Here is a 21,267-nt window from a genome sequence, read left to right as displayed (position 1 = left end):
ATGGTCCTTGGTCTTGTGTGTACCAACATATCTTTAAGATTTTTGCCTCTCCTATGCGAAAACATTGGTTTGGGGAAATCAAGTTTGCCACAATTAAGCATCCTATTATTAACCCTACTTTCGAACTCTCCGACAGGCACACCTGTCCTGTATCAGTAACGATTAACCAATTAAACTAACATTTAAGCAATTAACACGAGTACATAAACACCCGCCCCAGGTTCCATCCTCACAACCACGGAAGCCACGGACTGAGGAGGAAGCACAACGAGGCTGGGGGTTGAGTAAGTACGGCATAGCCGCATGGGGAAGATAACAGAATGGTGGCACACTTGGTTTACAACCAGGAACGTCTTCTCAGTTACTTGCTATCTTAATACTGGGACAAGAAACCATTTCCCTTCTTTTTCCTCTCTCTTTTCCCACATTTTAGTTGGACCCTCAAATACCCTTCTGTCCAGTGTTGGCTCATGGGGCATTATCCCTCACCTTCCCAAGTATGTATTTTAAAGATGAATACTTACCTCTTATAGCTATACCTGTTGTACCCAGTACAAGACAAGTGTGTGTGTTTAACTGTATGTGTGTGTGAACCATGAGAAGCCACTCACAGATCCTTTGCTCCAGACTACTGCTGTATGTGTGGTCTCTCACTTTTTTTCACAGGTATTTCAAAGAAAAGCGCTTTGGGATCCGCGCAGTACTAATTGCGTACTCTTGTCTTTTCAGGCATACTTCATCAGTATTTTTAGCACTAGCTAGGGAAATGTATAAATATAAATTATATATCTATACACATTGATAGATTATATCACCACTACACCTTTTTGTACATACACCTTTATTGTGGTAAGACATTAGTGAGTGACAGGGGGATCTGAACCCGGTCCTGACGAAGGGGCATGATGCCCCGAAACATGTTGACCCGCACAGGAAAGTAAGCCCATTAACCCGCTTACCCTTTCCGACACCACTTTTTTATTGATACCAGCCAGTGTTTATTAAATAGTTTTTTCTATCACTAGGCCAGGTATTTTTTAACATCACCTTCCCATATCACCTCTGACCCCACTGACACTCACTCCATCTCACTCACATAGCACCCACACTTAAAAGGTGCTCCGGCGTAGTCGCTTGTCGCAGCACTGCCCCGTCCGGCAGCCGGGCGGGAAGACCCCGATGATGAAGCATGACACCAAGGGCCCTTTTGGTGTGTGAGGGGTATTTTAACACACTGTGTATATTCTAGTAACAACATAATATACACAGTGCCTCTTTGAGGTGGACCTTTTTTGATTATCAGTACTTTTGCAAGAGGAGGACGTGCCCACCTCGGTGCCACCCAGCACCACCTCTTCTCTCCCTCTTTTTTGATTTCCTCGGAGCATGAATCCTATCACGCAGGTCATACCAGTCCTGTACATATATGACCGGATCAGGAACACACGCGGACGGCGCAGATGGTAAGTCGGGCACCCACCATACAAACAAACGACACGTACCCACCAAATGTCACACACAGCCAGGGGGAAACATCCTTTTCAACGCAACTTTTACCACGCAGTGCCTTTACGACGCAACTATTACAATGCATGCCATTACAACGCATTGCGCTGGGGGGCGCTCTAGGATAGGGAATAGTTTTAATTTACTATCCAACACCTTCCCTACTATCCACGGGGACTGGAGTTGGAATAGTGAATTAAACTATTCACTATCCAGCACCCCTTAACGCTATGCGTTGTAACAGCATGCGTTGTAAAAACTGCGATGTGAAGGCATGCGTGGTAAAAGCATGCGTTGTAATGTCATACATCCACAGCCAGGGGGTCCAGACCCTGTCCACCAGTACCATGCCTCCTTAGTGAACCCATGGTAACCACTACTGCCACCCCATGCATAGGGGCATGTTGCCCACCCATACTGCCATTCCACCCATGGGGCATGTTGCCTATCACTGATGCCACCGCACCCATATGTGTCATGTTGCCTATCACTGATGCCACCCCACCCATAGGGGCATGTTGCCTATCACTGATGCCACCCCACCCAGATGTGTCATGTTGCCTATCACTGATGCCACCCCACCCATAGGGGCATGTTGCCTATCACTGATGTCACCCCACCCATAGGTGTCATGTTGCCTATCACTGATGCCACCCCACCCATAGGGGCATATTGCCTATCACTGATGCCACCCCACCCATAGGGGCATGTTGCCTATCACTGATGCCACCCCACCCATATGTGTCATGTTGCCTATCACTGATGCCACCCCACCCATATGTGTCATGTTGCCTATCACTGATGCCACCCCACCCATAGGGGCATGTTGCCCACCCATACTGCCACCCCACCCATAGGGGCATGTTGCCTATCACTGATGCCACCCCACCCATATGCGTCATGTTGCCTGTCACTGATGCCACCCCACCCATAGAGGCATGTTGCCTATCACTGATGCCACCCCACCCATAGGGGCATGTTGCCTATGATTGATGCCACCCCACCCATAGGTGTCATGTTGCCAATCATTGATGCCACCTCACCCATAGGGGCATGTTGCCTATCACTGATGCCACCCCACCCACAGGGGCACGTTGCCTATCATTGATGCCACCCCACCCATAGGTGTCATGTTGCCTATCACTGATGCCACCCCACCCATAGGGGCATATTGCCAATCACTGATGCCACCCCACCCATAGGGGCATGTTGCCTATCACTGATGCCACCACACCCATATGTGTCATGTTGCCTATCACGGATGCCACAACACCCATATGTGTCATGTTGCCTATCACTGATGCCACCCCACCCATTGGGTCATGTTGCCTATCACTGATGCCACCCCACCCATAGGGGCATATTGCCTATCACTGATGCCACCCCACCCATAAGGGCATGTTGCCTATCACTGATGCCACCCCACCCATATGTGTCATGTTGCCTATCACTGATGCCCCCATAGGGGAATGTTGCCCACCCATACTACCACCCCACCCATAGGGGCATGTTGCCTATCACTGATGCCACCCCACCCATATGTGTCATGTTGCCTATCACTGATGCCACCCCACCCATAGGGGCATGTTGCCTATCATTGATGCCACCCCACCCATAGGTGTCATGTTGCCAATCATTGATGCCACCCCACCCATAGGGGCATGTTGCCTATCACTGATGCCACCCCACCCATAGGGGCACGTTGCTTATCATTGATGCTACCCCATCCATAGGTGTCATGTTGCCTATCACTGATGCCACCCCACCCATAGGGGCATATTGCCTATCACTGATGCCACCCCACCCATAGGGGCATGTTGCCTATCACTGATGCCACCCCACCCATATGTGTCATGTTGCCTATCACTGATGCCACCCCACCCATAGGGGCATGTTGTCTATCACTGATGCCACCCCACCCATAGGGGCATGAATTTTGAATTTGAATTTGAATTTATATTGCGCAACAACTACCCAAAAAGGGTTTCCCGGCGCAGACAGAAAAGCCAATACAAGTAACACCTAGGCATCTTATTTGTCGAACAGCCAGATTTTAAGCGATTTGCGGAAAATGGTGTTCTTTGTTTCATTTCGGAGCGTGACGGGGAGGGAATTCCAAAAGGACGGCCCTAGATATGTGAAAGATTTTACCCCATCCGGGCCAGTTTGATTTTCGGGACAACAAATCTTCCTTGAGAGGGTGATCTTAAATTTCTGGACGGGGCATAAGGTTTGGCCAAAGTACAAAGGTAGTTCGGGGCCATTCCAGATTTCATTTTGTACATGTAAGTAAGTGTTTTAAATTTTACACGGTTTTCGTAGTAGTTTTCGGCGGTGCAGTGAGATGGATGCTGTTTTGGGGTCTCTGCATAGAAGTCTGACTGCAGCGTTTTGAGCCATCTGTAATCTGTGGATTATATGTTTGTTCGAACCTACATAAAGAACATTACCATAGTCAAGCCAAGATGTGATTAGGTATTGACTACGGTTTTTCTTGTTGTTTCAGGTAGCATCCAGCAGATTTTTCGCAGCCATTTGATAATAGTAAAACATGTGGCTACGACTTTTACTGATTGGGAGTGCATCCTCAAGGTCTCATCAAGGAGTACGCCTATATTTCGTACTTGCAATGAGGGAGTAGGGAGGACGCCCATTTTGTGCGGCCAGTGTTGTTGGCTCCAGAGATCTTTCTGCTTTCCCAATATCAGTATCTCTGTTTTCTCTCTGTTCAATTTTAGAAAATTGGATTGCATCCAGGCTGCCATGTTGGTTAGTCCCATCTTAAGTATTGAGGTGGTACTGGGGTTGTGCGCAGACAATGAAAACATGATTTGTGAATTGTCTGCGTAGGAATAGATTGACAACCCAGATTTTTCAACCAGCTCAACTAAAGGTCGTACATAGAGATTAAACAGTAGCGGGCTTAGAATGGATCCCTGTGATACACTATGTGCAAAAGAGGGTGTTTTTGAACAAGCATTCTGAGAGAAGACTTGAATGGTTCTATCTGAGAGGAACGCTCTAATCCAATTCAGGGCTACTCCGCCTATTACCATTTTGCTCAGTGTGTTTATGAGCACGGTGTGTGATATAGTATCGAACGCGGCGCTCTAATCTAACAGAATGAGCGCCACCATTTCTCCTCTGTCTAGATGATGGCGGATAACTTCCGTGACTCGTAAGAGAGTGGTTTCTGTAGAGAAACCAGTTCTGAAGCCTGACTGTGAGGGGTGGAGCAAGTGGTGGATTGTGACATACTGCGTCAAATGTATGTGAATATGTTTTTTCTAAAAATTTTGACAGAATAGGAAGCAATGATATGGGACGATAGCTTTTAGATTCTGCAGGATCTGCATTGGGCTTTTTCAGTAATGGATGAATCATGGCATGTTTCCATGTGGGGGATCGCTGACTCTTCAATCGATGCATTTAGAAGATGCGTTATCACTGATAGCGCAGAGGGACTTAGTTGTTTATAAATAGTGGCTGGTAAAGGATCTTTCGGTGATCCTGACTTAATGGACTTCAGAAGTGAAACTACATTTTCCGTTGTAAGACGGGGCCAGTCAGTTAAAATGCAATCTACATCGTTATGATTGATTGCTTGTTTAGCGGGGGGATGTGGGATCACTGACATAGATATATTCGAGCCAGTTGAAGTATCCTGTACTTTTTCTTGTGAAACAATCTCTTGGTATATTCCATCAACTTTATTAATGAAGAAGGCCGCTAATTCCTCGCACTTGGTTTGAGTCAATACCGGGGGTTTAGCTCATGTTTCCAAGCCTGCAAGTTCTTTTAGTGTGCTGAACAACATTTTAGCATAGTTAGAAGCCTTTGAAATGGTTGAGTTCACAAAAATGGCGCAAGCTTGTTTACATTGTTTGTGATATTTATTCATTGCCAGTTTATAGGCCTGTTTGGAGGATTGGCCATAGTCCCTCCTCCATTTTCTTTCAAGGATCTTGCAGTTTGTTTTTATTGTTTTTAATGACTCGTCATACCATGGCGCAGGTGGACGATGGGTGTTTCTATTTTACTTTGTAGTAGGGAGACAAGTATCGAAAGCTTCTAGAAGCCAGCTTTGCACTGTAGCAGAGAGGGGACCGACATTTTGCTCTAAAGATGGTTTATGACCATCTAGGCATTCATTTAATTTGTTAATGTCTAACTTTTTCCAATTTCTCTTTGCTTCCCCTGTCCCTTTAGAGTTACTTGAGGTGCTCTTGTCTGGTGGTAAGGTCAATGAGAAATGTATCTGATAATGGTCAGACCAGCTGGTTGGAAGAGCTGGGGTACAGGCAATAGTGTTTAGGTTAGACAAAATGGGGTCTAAAAAATGTCCGGCTGTATGTGTCGGACCAGAATTAAGTAGCTTGAGATTTAGGGAGGCCATATCAGAAATGAATCTAGCACTGCTTTTGCAGTTGCAGTCTTCCAGATGTAGATTAATGTCTCCTAGTACTGTGAAATTCGCTGTGTTAATAACATAAGGAGCAATAGCTTCCACAAAAGTTGGCATCTAATTGGCAAGGTAATCAGAGGGTCGATATACTAGAACTCCCGAGCATGTGAATTTGGGGGAAAGAGTAAGCTTCAATAGTGCCACTTCACATGCGGGAATGGACAGGTGTTCCAGATTACAACTAAAGATTTTTTTTTAAATGACCGCAATCCTACCTCCCATTTTACCTGCTCGGCCCATTCTTACTATAGCATAGTTGGAGGGTAAAGCTACTACAATATCTGGGCCTGAGCTCTCGTGGAGCCAGGTTTCTGTAAGGAAGACCGCATCGGGTTGATCATTGAAAAGTAGGTAAAAAATATCTGATTTATGTTTGGAAAGCGAGCGACAGTTTATACTTGTCAGAGTGTATGATTTAATCGGGGAATTTACGTGATTTTTGGCATGCGAAGTATTAATATCCGGAGATATTGCCTATCACTGATGCCACCCCACCCTTAGGGGCATGTTGCCTATCACTGATGCCACCCCACCCATATGTGGTTATGTGACAACAAGGGAACCCTCTAGGTAGTTAAGGACCTGGGGTAACAATTTTAGTAAGGCAACAGTGGTCCTTAACGTATCAGGTACGCAGAAACAAATTAATTATAGACAACTTTGTGTGCTAAAAGAAAAAAGTGTCCAGCCGGGCACTAGTTTTAATCAATATAAGGAAAAATAAAAGGATTTTCGTGCACAAATATACAGTGGGATACACTCCTGTATCCAATACATATAAGACATGAACAGAAATAAAGAAATAAAGAAGGGTGGGGTATTTTCATGCAAAATATTTGGAAAAGGATGCTGATAATCAGATAAAGTTAAACCAAGCTATCCTAATATAGTCAGCACACATTTGGTAACACAATGGAGAGACTAGTGTGTAACTATATCAATTGTCGACGGCGTTTCAATCCTTAACACTTCAATACAAGGATCATCATCAGGACTAAAAATTACATTGCCTGAATATAAGTATACAAGCCTCAAATGGATTGGGCTAATTGATACCAATGTCGGTGGTGCATGGAGGGCGGGGTGCGCAGCTTAGAATTGTTAGGTAATTTATCAGAGGTAATGGTGGCCTCGGCGGGGTCGATTTCCTTCCCGGTAGGTGAATTCAGCGTGGGGGTTCTGATTCACGGGGGTAGCTGCTGCCATTGCGCCCGGAAGCTCGTGGTGATCAACCCACTGACATAGAGGCATCAGACCTCCCGGAAACCGCCGCCTTGGTGTTGCCATGCTAATTTGTTACTGTGTAGGTTTCTTGTGACATGTTTATTGCACTTCCATCCTGTTCTGGTGTGCTTCTGACTGTGTCTCATTTCTGTCCTTCTCAAGGTACTTTGCCAGTTGCTTGGTGAAGTCTGACACCGACAACCAGGATCCAATTTCTGGGTCGGACTACTAGTATGCCATCATGTGATGTTCTAGACACCCCTGAAGCGCTATTTGACGACACTTGGTGACCGTGTGCCCACTGTCATGTGTATTCACTTTGCTACTGTTGTGTAATAAACGTGTTTCTGATTTTTAATGAACCTGTGCTTCACTTACTTATGTGTGTTGTCTGTCTTCACAGTTCTGACTGACATTTGGTTACCTCACCTGTGGGCTTGTTAGCATTGACTGTGGAAAGGTGTGGTGTCTGTGCATTCCACGATATATCTGGCAATCATCGTTGTAGGCAATGTGTCATATGTCCATGGTGAGTATGTATTGTGGTGCCCTATTGGTGTGTCTCCCTTATGTGTGTCACATCAACATGAGTCACTTAACGGTAATGACATTGCTGTAGTAGTCAGCATGCACTGTGTACTTCAGCATTTCATCATCTCCATGACACATACCAAATTGTAATCACAACATAGGCAAGTATAGTGCAATGGTGAGTTTATTTACATAAATGTGTGGAGATAGTGCTGTACATGAGGTTTAGAATCCAAAGTTCACAGATCAGTTTGAAGTATTGGTAGATGAGATGTCCAGAGTGAAGTCCACATTCATCTTCTACATTAGTACAACATGGACCCTCCATGTCATGTTGGGGAGTTGTGTCATGTGCAACAAGGTGAACGCTTTGCACACAAATACCAATATCCAAAACAGGCTCTGGGTTCCTGGGGGATGTGCATGGACAATTGTGGCTCACTTGTCCTTCTTCGGACGACCCCTCTTCTTCTTATGGGGGGATCCTCAAGTGCAGGGGTCGACGTTGCATCAGACTCTCCACCAGATTCATCCGCCCTCCCTGTGGCATTTGCAGATGTGGTTGCAAGAGGTTTGTGGGCACTCAGGGAGGTGTGGACATATTTCTGCTGATCTGGCGGAGACAGGTCAATATGTCACTATAAACTGCAGCAATTTTGTCCCACTTGGCCTCCATGCATGCATGATGGCCAGCCTGTTCCTGTTGCATGTCCTTGAGGATCCCCACTACCTGGCTGAATCCTCCAGTGCTATCCTGGTATGCATGTATAATGCATACCAGTTGGGGGTCATCAGGCAGTCCAGGCCCCTCTGCAGGCTGTGACCTCTGTCTAACACCACTCCCACCACCCCTACACACAAGGGTTGGACCTGTGGTGGCATACACAGTTGACCCTGGGCCCCCTTGGGTATTACTACTGGTGTCATTGTTCATAGCTTCCTGGGTGGCCGGTGTCCCTGTGCTTGGTGTCCTAGGTCTGTCCGTGTTGGCAGGGGTGTTAGGTCTGTGGCCAGATGTTGTTGGCGTTGCTGCAGGGGGTGCAGGTGTTTCTGATGGTGGGGCTGCATGATGACTAACACCGGAGGTGCCAGGTTGATCTTCGGCATCCGAAGAGGACAGAGCCAGATCCACACCAGAGAGCTCATCCTCCACCAGAGTCTGGGCCAGGGACTCCTCTTCACTTGCTGCTGTTTCCCCAGTAGCACCTGTGTTTGGAAGAGACAGATATTGTTAGCTGTGTTACTACAGACATCAATGGTTAACCTATGTATATTGCAACAGGGAGGGAGGAAGAGGTATTGATACATTCATCTTGCAATGGTTAGTACTAACAATGAAGGAGGGGGCAAGGGAACACTCATCCTTTGCAGCCATGGTATTTACATGATGTCATTCCTTAGTAAATTCCATTATATACGTATACAGGAATGGGACAGTGCTTCTTGAATTGCTGCCTCAGTGTAATGTAGCAGCATTTACTTTGGGTCACCATTGTTGCAAATATGATGTTCCGCTACCTGGAGGTAGACTGGCTGCTTTCCCAGTAGTGTCCAGAGGAGAAATTAGCTCTAGGATCACATGGGGCTGCAACATTTTGACCAACAGTGACCAACCCTGGTGCGGTGGATCTGTAGCTGGATCCACACACGCAACACCTTTGTTTGTAACTTCATACATCACAATGTACACCATTTTTCCTTTGCGTGTTGTGAGTGATTTTGACTCACAGCACTTGAGCAGACACTCACTCTCAGTTTTAATCTCTGGGCACTACTGGGGAACCAGCCACTTTACCTCCAGGGGGAGGCAAAGCATATATGCAACAATGGGGAGCCAATGATGATGCTGCTATAGTACACTGATGTGGAAAAGCATGATATCATGCACTACGCATGTGTACATATGTGAGGCTGTCAATGGAGGCAACACAATAAGTAATGAACCAGGTTGCACAGGAAGAGTGAACCGTTCACCCCTCCTTGATTTTTGAAACAATGTTTGATATACATGACATTTGCAACAGGACATCAGGATGCATGCCTGAACACTGCATTGTCTTCAGTCATCACAGACAGAGTTTGATATTGTGGTAGCACATTGTCCTGCCAACATGAAGCCTTTGAATGTTCATATAGATGTGCGCGCACACCCAGCTCATGTATGGATTTTGATGTACATGGTCATTGGTACTCAAGGGCCATCAGGTGGCTGACACAGGAGTGAAATCCCTGTTAACATTTGACTCTGCTTCCCTGTGAGGGTGTGTGGCCAATTCCCAGCAGGGGCTTGTGCTCTCCACAACAGAGCCCAGTCCCAGGGTACCTGCCAGCCCATTTCCACCCCCTGTGACGTGAGCATGGTGCAGTGTGGGCTTGCTGGGCAATGTAGGTGGCTGAGGTTTGTGAGTGACTGCAACTTCCACCATGCTCTGGCCTACACCCCCCTTCCCAGCATGCCCTCACTTCCCTCCTTCTGACTCTGCTTCCCTGTGAGGGGGTGTGCCTGTGCTGTCAAGATGGCAGACAGTGGAGTTCTGGTGTTTGGTGGTGGCAAATCCAGGGCCGTGTGCTCCCCACAACAGAGCCCAGTCCCAGGGTACCTGCCATCCCATTTTCACGCCCTGTGAGGTGAGCATGGTGCAGTGTGGGCTTGCTGGGCCATGTAGGTTGCTGAGGTTTGTGAGTGGCTGCAACTCCCACCATGCTCTGGGCTACACCCCCTTCCCAGCATGCCATCACGTCCCTCCTTCTGACTCTGCTTCCCTGTGAGGAGATGTGCCTGTGCTGTCAATATGGCAGACAGTGGAGTTCTGGTGTTTGGTGTTGGCCAATTCCCAGCAAGACCTTCTGTTTCCCACAACAGTGCCCAGTCCCAGAGTACTTTCTAGCCTATTTCCACCCCCTGTGAGGTGAGCATTCTTCAGAGAGGTGCTGATGGTCCAATTGGGAGGGAGGGTATTATCTGTGACAACAACCCCATCATGCTTTTGTAATCACTCACTACACCAGCATACCCACTCTTCCTTCCTGTCAGTCAGCTACACTGTGAGATAGTGGTTGTGGTGACAAGACTGTCTGACAGTGTTTACTCAGATTAGTGCCACTGCCTTGCCTTATTTGTTGGTAGGTTTGTACATGTAATGACACACTTACAAATCACTATGATGTGGCCATTATTGTGTTTGTCTGACTAGCATACACTTCTTGGGCTGATTGGCTTTTGTATACTATGCCTTTGCTATCACTGCATGGTTTCACTGCTCCCTTAAAAGTGATGTGTGCGTATTATGACACAATATTGAGTATATTGGTTGTGTACTCACCAGGCTCTGGTATGTCTGCTAGGCCAAGGATGCCCTCTGGTGGTAGGAGGTCCCGCACCTTTTACTCCCAGGACCTGAAGTAGACTGGTTTGGGAGGAGGGCCACTGCCGGTGCGCTAGCTCAAGGCGTGTCCCTTCTGGAGGAGCTTCTTGACCCTCATGCGCACGTTATACCACCTGTTCTGGATGTCGGTCTTTGAGCGATACGCTGGTGCTTGTGCGTTCACCTTGTCCACGATCCTCTCCCACATCTTGGTTTTCTGTGACATGGGGGTCCTTTGTACCAATGTGCCAAACAAATTTGGCTCCACTCTGAGGATCTCATCTACCAATAATTCTAACTCAGTGTCTGTGAACTATGGATTCTTCTTAGGGGGCATATTGATGGGTGGTGGTGAGGAGGGATGTGGGTGGGTGTGTGGGTGCAATTGAGGGTGGGTGGGTGGGTGTCTGTTTTGGTAGGTGCATGTGTGAGAGCTTTTAGTGGGGTGCTGATGGTGTATAGGTTGTGGGTGGGTGAGTTGTGTGTGTGTCTGTGGTTGGTGTCTCAAGTTGTTCTGTGCTGGCTGCTCTGTTGTATTTACAAAGGGTCATGGTAGTGTTTTTTTGCCTTTTTATAGGTAGAGTTGTGGGTGTGCTTTTTATTTTTTATTTATTGACTGTCATTGCTTGACTGGTCCTTTTTTTGTGTTTTCACATTGGTTTTTGTCGGCATGTAGGAGACGTTCTTCTGATCAAGTTGGACGCTCATGTTTGCTTGTGCGGGCTGCTCCGTGTCTGTCACGCTGATTGTGTTCTGTGTTGCATGCAAGTCGATCGCGGTGGTCTCTCACTTCAGGTACATTTTCGGGCCGTGTCGGTCGTGCGGCTTGGGCTCCGTGCGAATCGGTCAGATTTCATGCGTTTTGCATCGTACTGTGCGTCTCGGATGTCGCGGGTACGTATCGGTTGGGTTCATTCCGGGTTTGTGTCGGTCGGTGCGGCTCGTGTCTATTTTCCGTCCGGATACCTGATTTTTGTACGGCTCGGTCGGACGGCTTGTTTTCCGTACGGCTCGGTTGTAAGTCACGGGCTTTACATTGTACTGCACGGGTCATACGGTGCCTGTAGGTGTCGGTCGGACTCCGTTCCTGGTACGAGTCGGTCGGGACGATTTCCGAACGGAATCGGAATCAGCCCCTGAGAGTAAGAAAATCTGGCAGGAGTTAGTGGATGTTAGAATAGTGCAGAAGGCGACTTTGTATTTCATAAAAAACAATGAGTACTATAAAAATGTTTATATGAGAGAAGAAGAAATACTTTTAGCAGAAGATACTGAAACATCAAGTGGACAAATTGAAAAAGTGGATATGTCAAGAAATGAAGAAGTCTATGAACATTACAGTGTACATCCACTTCATTCAAAAGAAGTGATGGGGAATACTATTGAGTTATTCCAAATGAAAAAAGCAAAGGGAAGAACCATGAGTGTATGGGAAGAGAGCTTGGAAGCTCATTGTTTTCCGTAGCTGTTTCCAACAGGAAAAGGAGGACGATATGATGAATGACCTGTGCACATTCCTGCATCTGAATATCGGACAACAAGATTATATGCAGAAGATCCAAAATTTCGACAAAGTATCCCTTATATATTTCATCTTTTGTTTGAAAGTGACTTGTCTGGACTTTCATATGCAGTCAATCACATATTGAAAACAGGAGTACATCTGCAAAATGTTTCTGCAAAGGATTTTACGGATAAAGTGCACTTAGAATCTCAGCTATTTAATCTGATGGCACTAACGAATATTGGTACCGTCGTCATGGAGAACTGAAATGTATGCAACGGAACTTAGAAACTCCTACATGGTTCCTTACCCTAAGCTGTGGTGAGTACGCTTGGGATGATTTACTTGAATTTCTTCGAGAGGCAAATTCCAATATAAAAAACATTGAATACAAGACACCTGGAGAATTGTGCTCTTTGAATCCTGTTAATGTAGGCAGGTATTTTAATCATAGATTTGAAGCTACGATGTCTTTTATCTGCAATAAAAAAAATCCTCCTTTTGGAGAAGTTGTGGATTTCTTTTGGAGAAAGGAGGATCAAGCAAGAGGTTCTCCTCATATACATATGCTATTATGGATCAAGGAAGCCCCAAAATTCGGAACAGATTCAGATGATACTGTTTTGTCTTTTATTGAAGAATATGCCACATGTGCTGTACCCAAAGCACAGAAGAAAAAAACTTAAGACAACAATTCCAAAGCCATCGATGTGGAAAATACTGCAGACGAAAGTACAAGTCTAAGGATAAGTTCTATACCAAATGTAATTTTGCATTTCCACGTCCTGTAATATTCAAAGGAAGAGTGAACAGTTTTATGTCAGCTATGCGACATACCATCACAAGAAAGTCTCCAAAAAATACCTACAATTTAAGAAGAAACGAAGAGTCAAAATACATAAATGACTATAATCCGGTTATTCTGTCTATGTGGAATGCTAACATGGATATTCAGTATGTTGCAGACAATTCCATTGCTGTTGCTCGATATGTAACGTCCTACATTACAAAATCAGAAAAGACGGAAGTGAAAGAAATGTGGGAAAAGATTTCTCACGAGAAGACTCTAAGTAAGAAATTATACAGTTTCAGTTTGAAGATGTTATCCCATCGAGAAATTGGAGCATATGAATGCTCAGATCGGTTATCATCTTCAAGTCTATACTCCAAATCTAGAAGAATAATTTGGGTGAGTCTAGGTCTTGCTGCAATGCGAAATCGGGTACTGAAATATGTTCAAGAAATTGAATATTTAGCAGAAAAAGATCCAGAAAATACAGATTGAAAACGAATATGTTGGATACATATTACCCAAACAGAAGTCATCATCTTGAGAACATGTCTCTATGAAGTGCTGCAAAACTACACTTTTATACGGAAAACTACAGAGAACATCAATGATGAAAAATATGCAGTGATTGGTTCCGAAGGATGTTTGGTGAAACAAACAGAAGGAAATTTGATTAATCACAGGAAGCTGAGTTGTGACACTGCTGATAAAAGGGAATTTTACTATTTAGCCCTTTTGAAACTGTTCAAACCATGGCATCTAGAATTGGAATTACTTGGAGAATTTCAGAGTTATGAAGATTCCTTCAATGCTTGTAAAGATACCAAATAATGCACTGTTTTTGCAAATTATGTGAAAATGTTGAACAATGAAATTGATCAAGAAGCTACCATTGCAGCTGAGATTGCTAGAGACAGTTCTCAAGACAGTCAAAGTTCTGCTGCTCTTAGTCAAGATCCACTAGGACAACCAATTGTTGAAAATGAAGCAGCAATCGTCATGAATTAGGTGGAAACAGTAATGCATCAAGCTCCAGAAGATGTAACGGACTTAGCAAACTTGGAAGAACAACTAAATGTTGAACAGAAAGAAATATATCAGCAAGTGAGACAAGAGATTGATCATGGATTTCTTCAGGAAAAGAAAGAATGTACATGCACATCTTTTCAACCTATCCAAATGTATGTGAGTGGACAAGCTGGAACAGGAAAAAGTTTCTTAATTAAAGTAATCACCAGTTATCTATAGGAAACAACTGAGTCACATTTGTCTTGTGTTGTAACTGCTCCAACTGGGTTAGCAGCACACAACGTTAAAGGAATTACATTACATTGTTTACTTATGCTACCTGTGGAGCATGAAAACAAATTGGAATATCACAAGCTATCTAGAGAAGCTTGTTGTGAAGTTTCAAGAGTGCTGAAGAAAATGAAACTTCTGATTATTGATGAGGTAAGTATGGTCTCAAACTTAATGCATGCTTTTGGGCATTTAAGAATGCAGCAAATTCTTAAAACAGAGTATGATGTCTTATTTGGAGGAAAACATGTCATAGTTGTTGGAGATCTACTGCAACTTACTCCCGTAAAAGGACAACCAGTATTTAAAACACTTGCTCATGAAGACACCAGAATGGATAGTGTTGGAAATGTTAACATTTGGTCATATTTTGAATACAAGGAACTCATTACAAATATGCAACAGGCAAATGATCTTGATTATTGAACTATTCTTCAAGATATAAGAATTGGCGTACTGACAGAACATGGCAGAGAAGCTTTGCAGTCGATTACTTTTCAATTTATTTCCAAATGAAAATGTAGTTCCTGAGAAAATATATATGAAAATTGCAGAAAACAAATCTGTAATCTGCTTAATGTCAACACGGTGAGTGTTCTATATTCAACGAACAACTTTTGAAGCTGAAAAATGAAGAAATAATTAAAATGGAAGCCATTTATAAAATAGATCATGAAGGAATCACTATTATTCTGACAGAAAAGTTGAAAACAAAATTGGATTCTTTAGAAAAACCGATATCTAAAACTGCTAGTTTAGAAAAGAATTTATATGCATGTAGAAACTGTCAGGTAATTTTAAGGCGTAATTTGGATGTAGAAAAAGGTTTTTTTAATGGAGCAATGAGCAAAGTTGGGGATTTTGTTAATTATCCGAATAACTATGGTATTGAATTTTTAAAAATTAAATTTGATCAGAATGAAGAAGTGAAACAAATCGGTCATTGTTTAGTTTGTTTTTTGCTTGTTAAAGATTTATATGTCCGTAGAAAACAGTTTCCAATTTCTCTGGCATATGCAGTGACTATTCATAAATCTCAAGGTTTAAGTGTAGAAAGTGTTTTGGTGAACATTGTAAATACTGTGTTTAAAGAGGGTATGGCATATGTTGCTTTGTTACGACTCAGAACTTTATCTTGTTTGTTTTTGATTGATTTTGATGACACAAAGGTTACTGCAAATGCAAACTGTGTAAAAGAGTATAATAGGTTAAGAAGAGTGTATGCTCTAAATTTAGGTCAATATCCTGTATTTGAACAGTCTGTCTTGTTTTAGGGGCTGGGGTGCTGTTTGACACGACCTGTATGTGTTGTTTACATTTATCCTGACTCGTATGCCTTGCCCCCATGTCTTTAAGAGTGTTCGCACTCTTTGCAGATTTCTGTTTCATGTTGCTATTGTAGGACCATGTATGACCGTCTGGCAATTATTCTGATAATTTTTATTTTTTTATTTTTCTTCATTGTAAAATGAACCCTATTGAATCCTGATTATCACGCTGTACGCTTGAATACGAGTTATATCCTGGATACGTATCTGACCCCGAATTACGGGTTGCTGTATCTTTCTATATTGCTTTGCTGAACTTCCGAATTGACTAGCGGCCGGCTGGAAGGGTTGTAGGCCCGTGCTTGTATTTATGTGAAGTGATAATAAAGGTTCTCAAAAAAAATATATATATATATCCTGTATTTGAAAAGCGTGTAGTAGGAAGAAAAAGAAGATATGAAAACATCTGTAGTGAAGGTACAGAGAAGGGAAAAAACAAGATAATGTTGTGATTGCAAGCAAAAAGGAAAAGGACACTGTTGAAGAGATTGTTGGTTATCAGTTTGAAAATGATTCAGGTGTCAACTGCTATGCTAATATAGTGGTCAATGTTGTTTTTTTCTTGAAGGTTTGCAAAAGCAAATTATAGAGAATCGGGAAAAAACATTTTGTTCATTGTTGCATTGCGTTTATGAAAAATTGAGAACTGATAAAAGTAAAATACAAAGGGGTCCATTAGGATCCGCCCGCCATCCCATCGGTAATCGGGACCGCCCGCATAAGGGCTGGGGTCCCGCGGGGGGTATTAGGATGCGTCCGCCACTGTGGTGGGCGCATCCTGTATTTTTAGCAATGCTAAAAATGCACTTTTACATTTGCATAAACAAAGCGGTAGGTACCGCGCGGTGCCTGCCGCTTTGTTTATGCAAATGCAAATGCAGGGGGGTACCCCCCCGTGTGCACCCCCACCTCTCCTTCACTGTGGGGGCCCGCAGGGGGCCCCCAGAGTGAAGACCGCATGCCTTTCTGTGGCTGCGGCGCCGCCACGGAAAGGCATCTCTCTAAGCCCATTGTAATATGGCTGGCGGTGTATACTAGACACCGCCACCATATTAATCCTTTTTGCGCCCCGGCCGCAAGGCGACCGGGGCGGAAAAGCGGCAGACGGTCTTTCCGTCCGCCGAGGTCCCCCCTGCCAAACTAATATGGCGGGGGGGAATTCGAATGCGGATGTCGGGGGCAATCCGCCCAACATCCTAATGGGCCCCAAAGTGTTTGTGATATTCATAACCTTTTGGACGTATGTTCTGGGTCTACACAATTTACAAAGAATATCCAACAAGATGCTCAGGAATTTCTAATGTATATGCTTACCATATTTGAAAATAACGGTATAGAAATTGTAAATCTTTTTGACCTTTATTACAAATGGGAACATTATTGTGAAAATTGTATGTCTTCATGAAGCACTAACATAGACACTGAAAGATTTATATATTTGACATTACCAGACTGTAAATCAGTGTTTTTCAATAAACTAGTTAAAGCAGCAAATCAGAACATGGAGTGTAGCCAATGCAAATCAGAAATGTTATCAACATTATTTATACAAAGATATGGACAATATAATGTTAATGGTGCAACGTTGTACAGCTGATGGAAGAAAATTGGACACTTTAATAAAACATTTTGTAGCAAGTCAACTATCAATATCAGGAAGAACTTTTATAGCAGTAGCAATAATTTTCCATGATGGTCCTTCCACAACATCTGGACATTACACTACTTATCTAAAATGTGAAAAAAGGTGGACACTTTGTAATGATTCTCAGTGGGGTTCTTAAACAACGTTTGCCAGGCGAATTACCAAATTCCTACCTAATACTTTTAAAGCCAAAGTTTTAAGAACATAATTCGGCCTTCGGAATTTATTAATATGTATTAATACAATTACTATTGGACAATTTCAATATAAGAATATCATTTGGCCTTGGGGAAAGGTGTATTTATGAATTACGGACTTTTTCTTGCACATTGTCTCGGCGTATAGTTTTAAGCAACAACATTTATAGTATTTATAAATTTAAGTTATATACATTTTTTACCAGTAAGCATTTTATATATGTGTGATTTGTATTATATGGTATTTTATTGAGGATGGATTCTTGTTTTTTTTTAAGCAATCTTATTGATTGGTTTTTTTTGCCCGCTGTTATGTGATGAGTACGATTGAAATCACTGTTTCTAGTGAAATTCAATATATTCTGAGAACAGCAAAAAAGGCAAAGAAAATAATTTGTAAAATGTAAAAATTATTCTGTATTGTAAAAAATATAGTATTATGTATTATAACTGTATTTTTTCTTCTCTTTTACAGATTCTAATTCTAAAATATCAATTTTTCACAAATTTATTTTATAAAAAACAACTGAAAAAAAGTCTAGCATTTTGTATTTCTTTTACTGTGAAGGTAAGTTTAACTAAGTATTAAAATGCACAATAGCCTGTGTATGCACACAGGTGAAGAAAATGGAGATGGAGGAGTAGATGTATGTGGAAAGATGCTCTGTGGGTGTTTTAAGTTACAGGATAAAGTTAACATGAATTATGAGTGTCACTGGGGACTAACTCATCCAGCAGATATGTGTAGAAAGCATCCTGTGCCAACAATATGTCACTTTTTGTAACATAGTGATAGCGCAAAAAAATCTTTCATATTTACAAGGAGAGGAAAAGGCAGTCTGTGTACCTTTTCTTTTCCATGTAAATACGACTTCATCATACACACCACTTTACGTTGAAAGGGCGTTCTATAGATGTTGCTGTGCGTATTGCACAGAACACTCACAGAACAAGACAGATCACCAGATTTCTCAGAAATGATCTGGACATGTGTGTGAATACTGCACTATCCTCCAATTGATGTAGCAAGGCACAACAAGGAAAATTCTTTTTATTTCTCCTCATTTTTTCTCTTTCAATATATGCTACAATGCACAGCATACATTGAAACAGAAAAATGTGTTCACTGATTGTTTTTGTGCAGGAAGGTGTGCCTTTTTGTACAAAAATAAACTCCACATGACACAGATATTCTTGCAATATGGTGCAAGGGTGCCTATGTAACCACATGGATGTAGTTTAAGCAGCAGTCTAGAGGGAAGCACAGACTTGCAACATATGTATGTATATATGTTGCATCCCTGTGGTTCCGAAGTACCTCAGCACGCTGTAGCTAAAGAGCTTACAGTGTCATGCTGTAACACTTCCTTGTATCTCTGCAGTTATACATTCAGCATACACCACAAATGCATTCTTTCAGTCAATTATGCAGTATGTATACATTCATCTAAACTTTCACACACTAGCATACACATTTAGCTCTTTCTTTAACCAGAGTAGTTAGTTCTGAAAATAACTTTATTTTTGGAGTTTTATATATTTTGTTTGATTTTTTTAACGTTTTTTTCTTTTTGGTTTTTTTTTTAAAAGAAAAAAAGTCCACAGGACAAACAAAACCATGAACTTTGAGAGCATAAAAAAACTAGCATCGATGGTTATCAATTGCTCTGCAAACTATGTCTTCTTATTACTCCCCATAACAAATTAAACGATTGCACTTCACCCAGTGCATTCTAACTTTCACAAAGTGGGGACATATGTCTGGTGGCGATGTTGAAGGTGATGTCCCAGAGGTACTTGGTATTGCCGGTGATGGAGGTGCATTTTGGCGCAGTCTTCTACATTCTTCGTGAGCATAGTTCACAGGATGCAGGGATTGGAGGTGATTGCGCATACTAGCAGTGCCACAGGAGTATTTTTTATTAATATCTCCTCTGGACAGCACTGCCCGGCAAATCTTGCATGTTACCTTGGTGGCATTACATTTCTTTTGCCACTCCAGAAAAGTAAAAAATTTCCATACGAAGCATGTGTATCTTTCGGGAGGGGGAGGTTCTGGTAGAAATTCTTCAGCTACAAAATGATCAGATGATTCTTCCAGTGGTGTAGCAATTTTTGTCTCCAAAAAAGAAATTCAGGTTTCCAATGGAGAAAAAGTGAGGTTCTTCTCAGGACAGGCCTTCTCCTAAGGAAGGTCTAAGAAGAGTAATTGAAATGGGTGGGATTGTTCAATAGTTGATCTTTAGCCTACAGCGCTATTGTAGCTTTAAAACGCTAGCGCGCAGCACGCTTTTTAAAAAGACCTCCTTTTGTCTATCTGAGTTTTATTTTTGTTTATAATTATCCCCTGATTTTAGCAGCGCCATTCAGGGCCCCTTACCTGCACCATAAAGGAAATTGCACCGCGTTTTCGCGGGTCCGGTTCCCGGGCGGTGATTAGTGACGGGCGCCATCTTGGAGTGGGCTGGACACCGAGTCACTCCAGAGGGAGCGGTCTAGCGCTCCTCACGCCCTTGGGGAGTCCTATTTAAGGCGAGCACTTGCCGGTAAGCCCTCGGCATTGATGCTTTAGCCTACAGCGCTATTGTAGCTTTAAAACGCTAGCGCGCAGCACGCTTTTTAAAAATACCTCCTTTTGTCTATCTGAGTTTTATTTTTGTTTATAATTATCCCCTGATTTTAGCAGCGCCATTCAGGGCCCCTTACCTGCACCATAAAGGAAATTGCACCGCGTTTTCGCGGGTCCGGTTCCCGGGCGGTGATTAGTGACGGGCGCCATCTTGGAGTGGGCTGGACACCGAGTCACTCCAGAGGGAGCGGTCTAGCGCTCCTCACGCCCTTGGGGAGTCCTATTTAAAGCTCCCACTCTACGCGCAGCGGTTAAGCGCAGCGGTCGCGCCCTCCCTGCGCCTGAGTCGAGCCAGAGTCCTGCCCGTCTGCGCTCGTCAGCGTCTCGAAGGCGTACGTGGCGGGACTCTGGTCGATACTACAGGTATAGCAGAACTATTTGTTTGTGCGGGGGATGTGTCGACCTCCATTATCTGGGGTGCTGTCGTACAGCGCTGCTGTTCTGACATCTTTGCGCGTTCATCCATCGGGATGTAAATGTCTTTTCCCCGGAGGTCGTCTTCTGGGGAAAGGCTGTCCCACATGTGGCTGGCGCCCTTTGGCGACGCCTGCTCTTGTTCGTCCTCCTCTTACCCACAATCACCATTGTGCTCTTTTGAACACAAGGTCTCTGGCGTGCCATGCAACGGATATTTGGAGCCTGCTTGCTAACTCTGGTATGTCATGTCTTTTCTTAACGAAGACATGGCTGGGGGCAGGCTCCGAACCAGATGTTGTCTGTGCTTTGCCGCCTAATTATACTATCTGGAGGAAAGACAGAGTAGGGGGTAGAGGAGGTGGAGTGG

The sequence above is a fragment of the Lissotriton helveticus genome, chromosome 3_2, assembly GCF_964261635.1.
Source record: "Lissotriton helveticus chromosome 3_2, aLisHel1.1, whole genome shotgun sequence".
In the NCBI taxonomy this organism is placed as follows: Eukaryota; Metazoa; Chordata; class Amphibia; order Caudata; family Salamandridae; genus Lissotriton; species Lissotriton helveticus.
Note: the sequence above shows the minus strand (reverse complement) of the source record.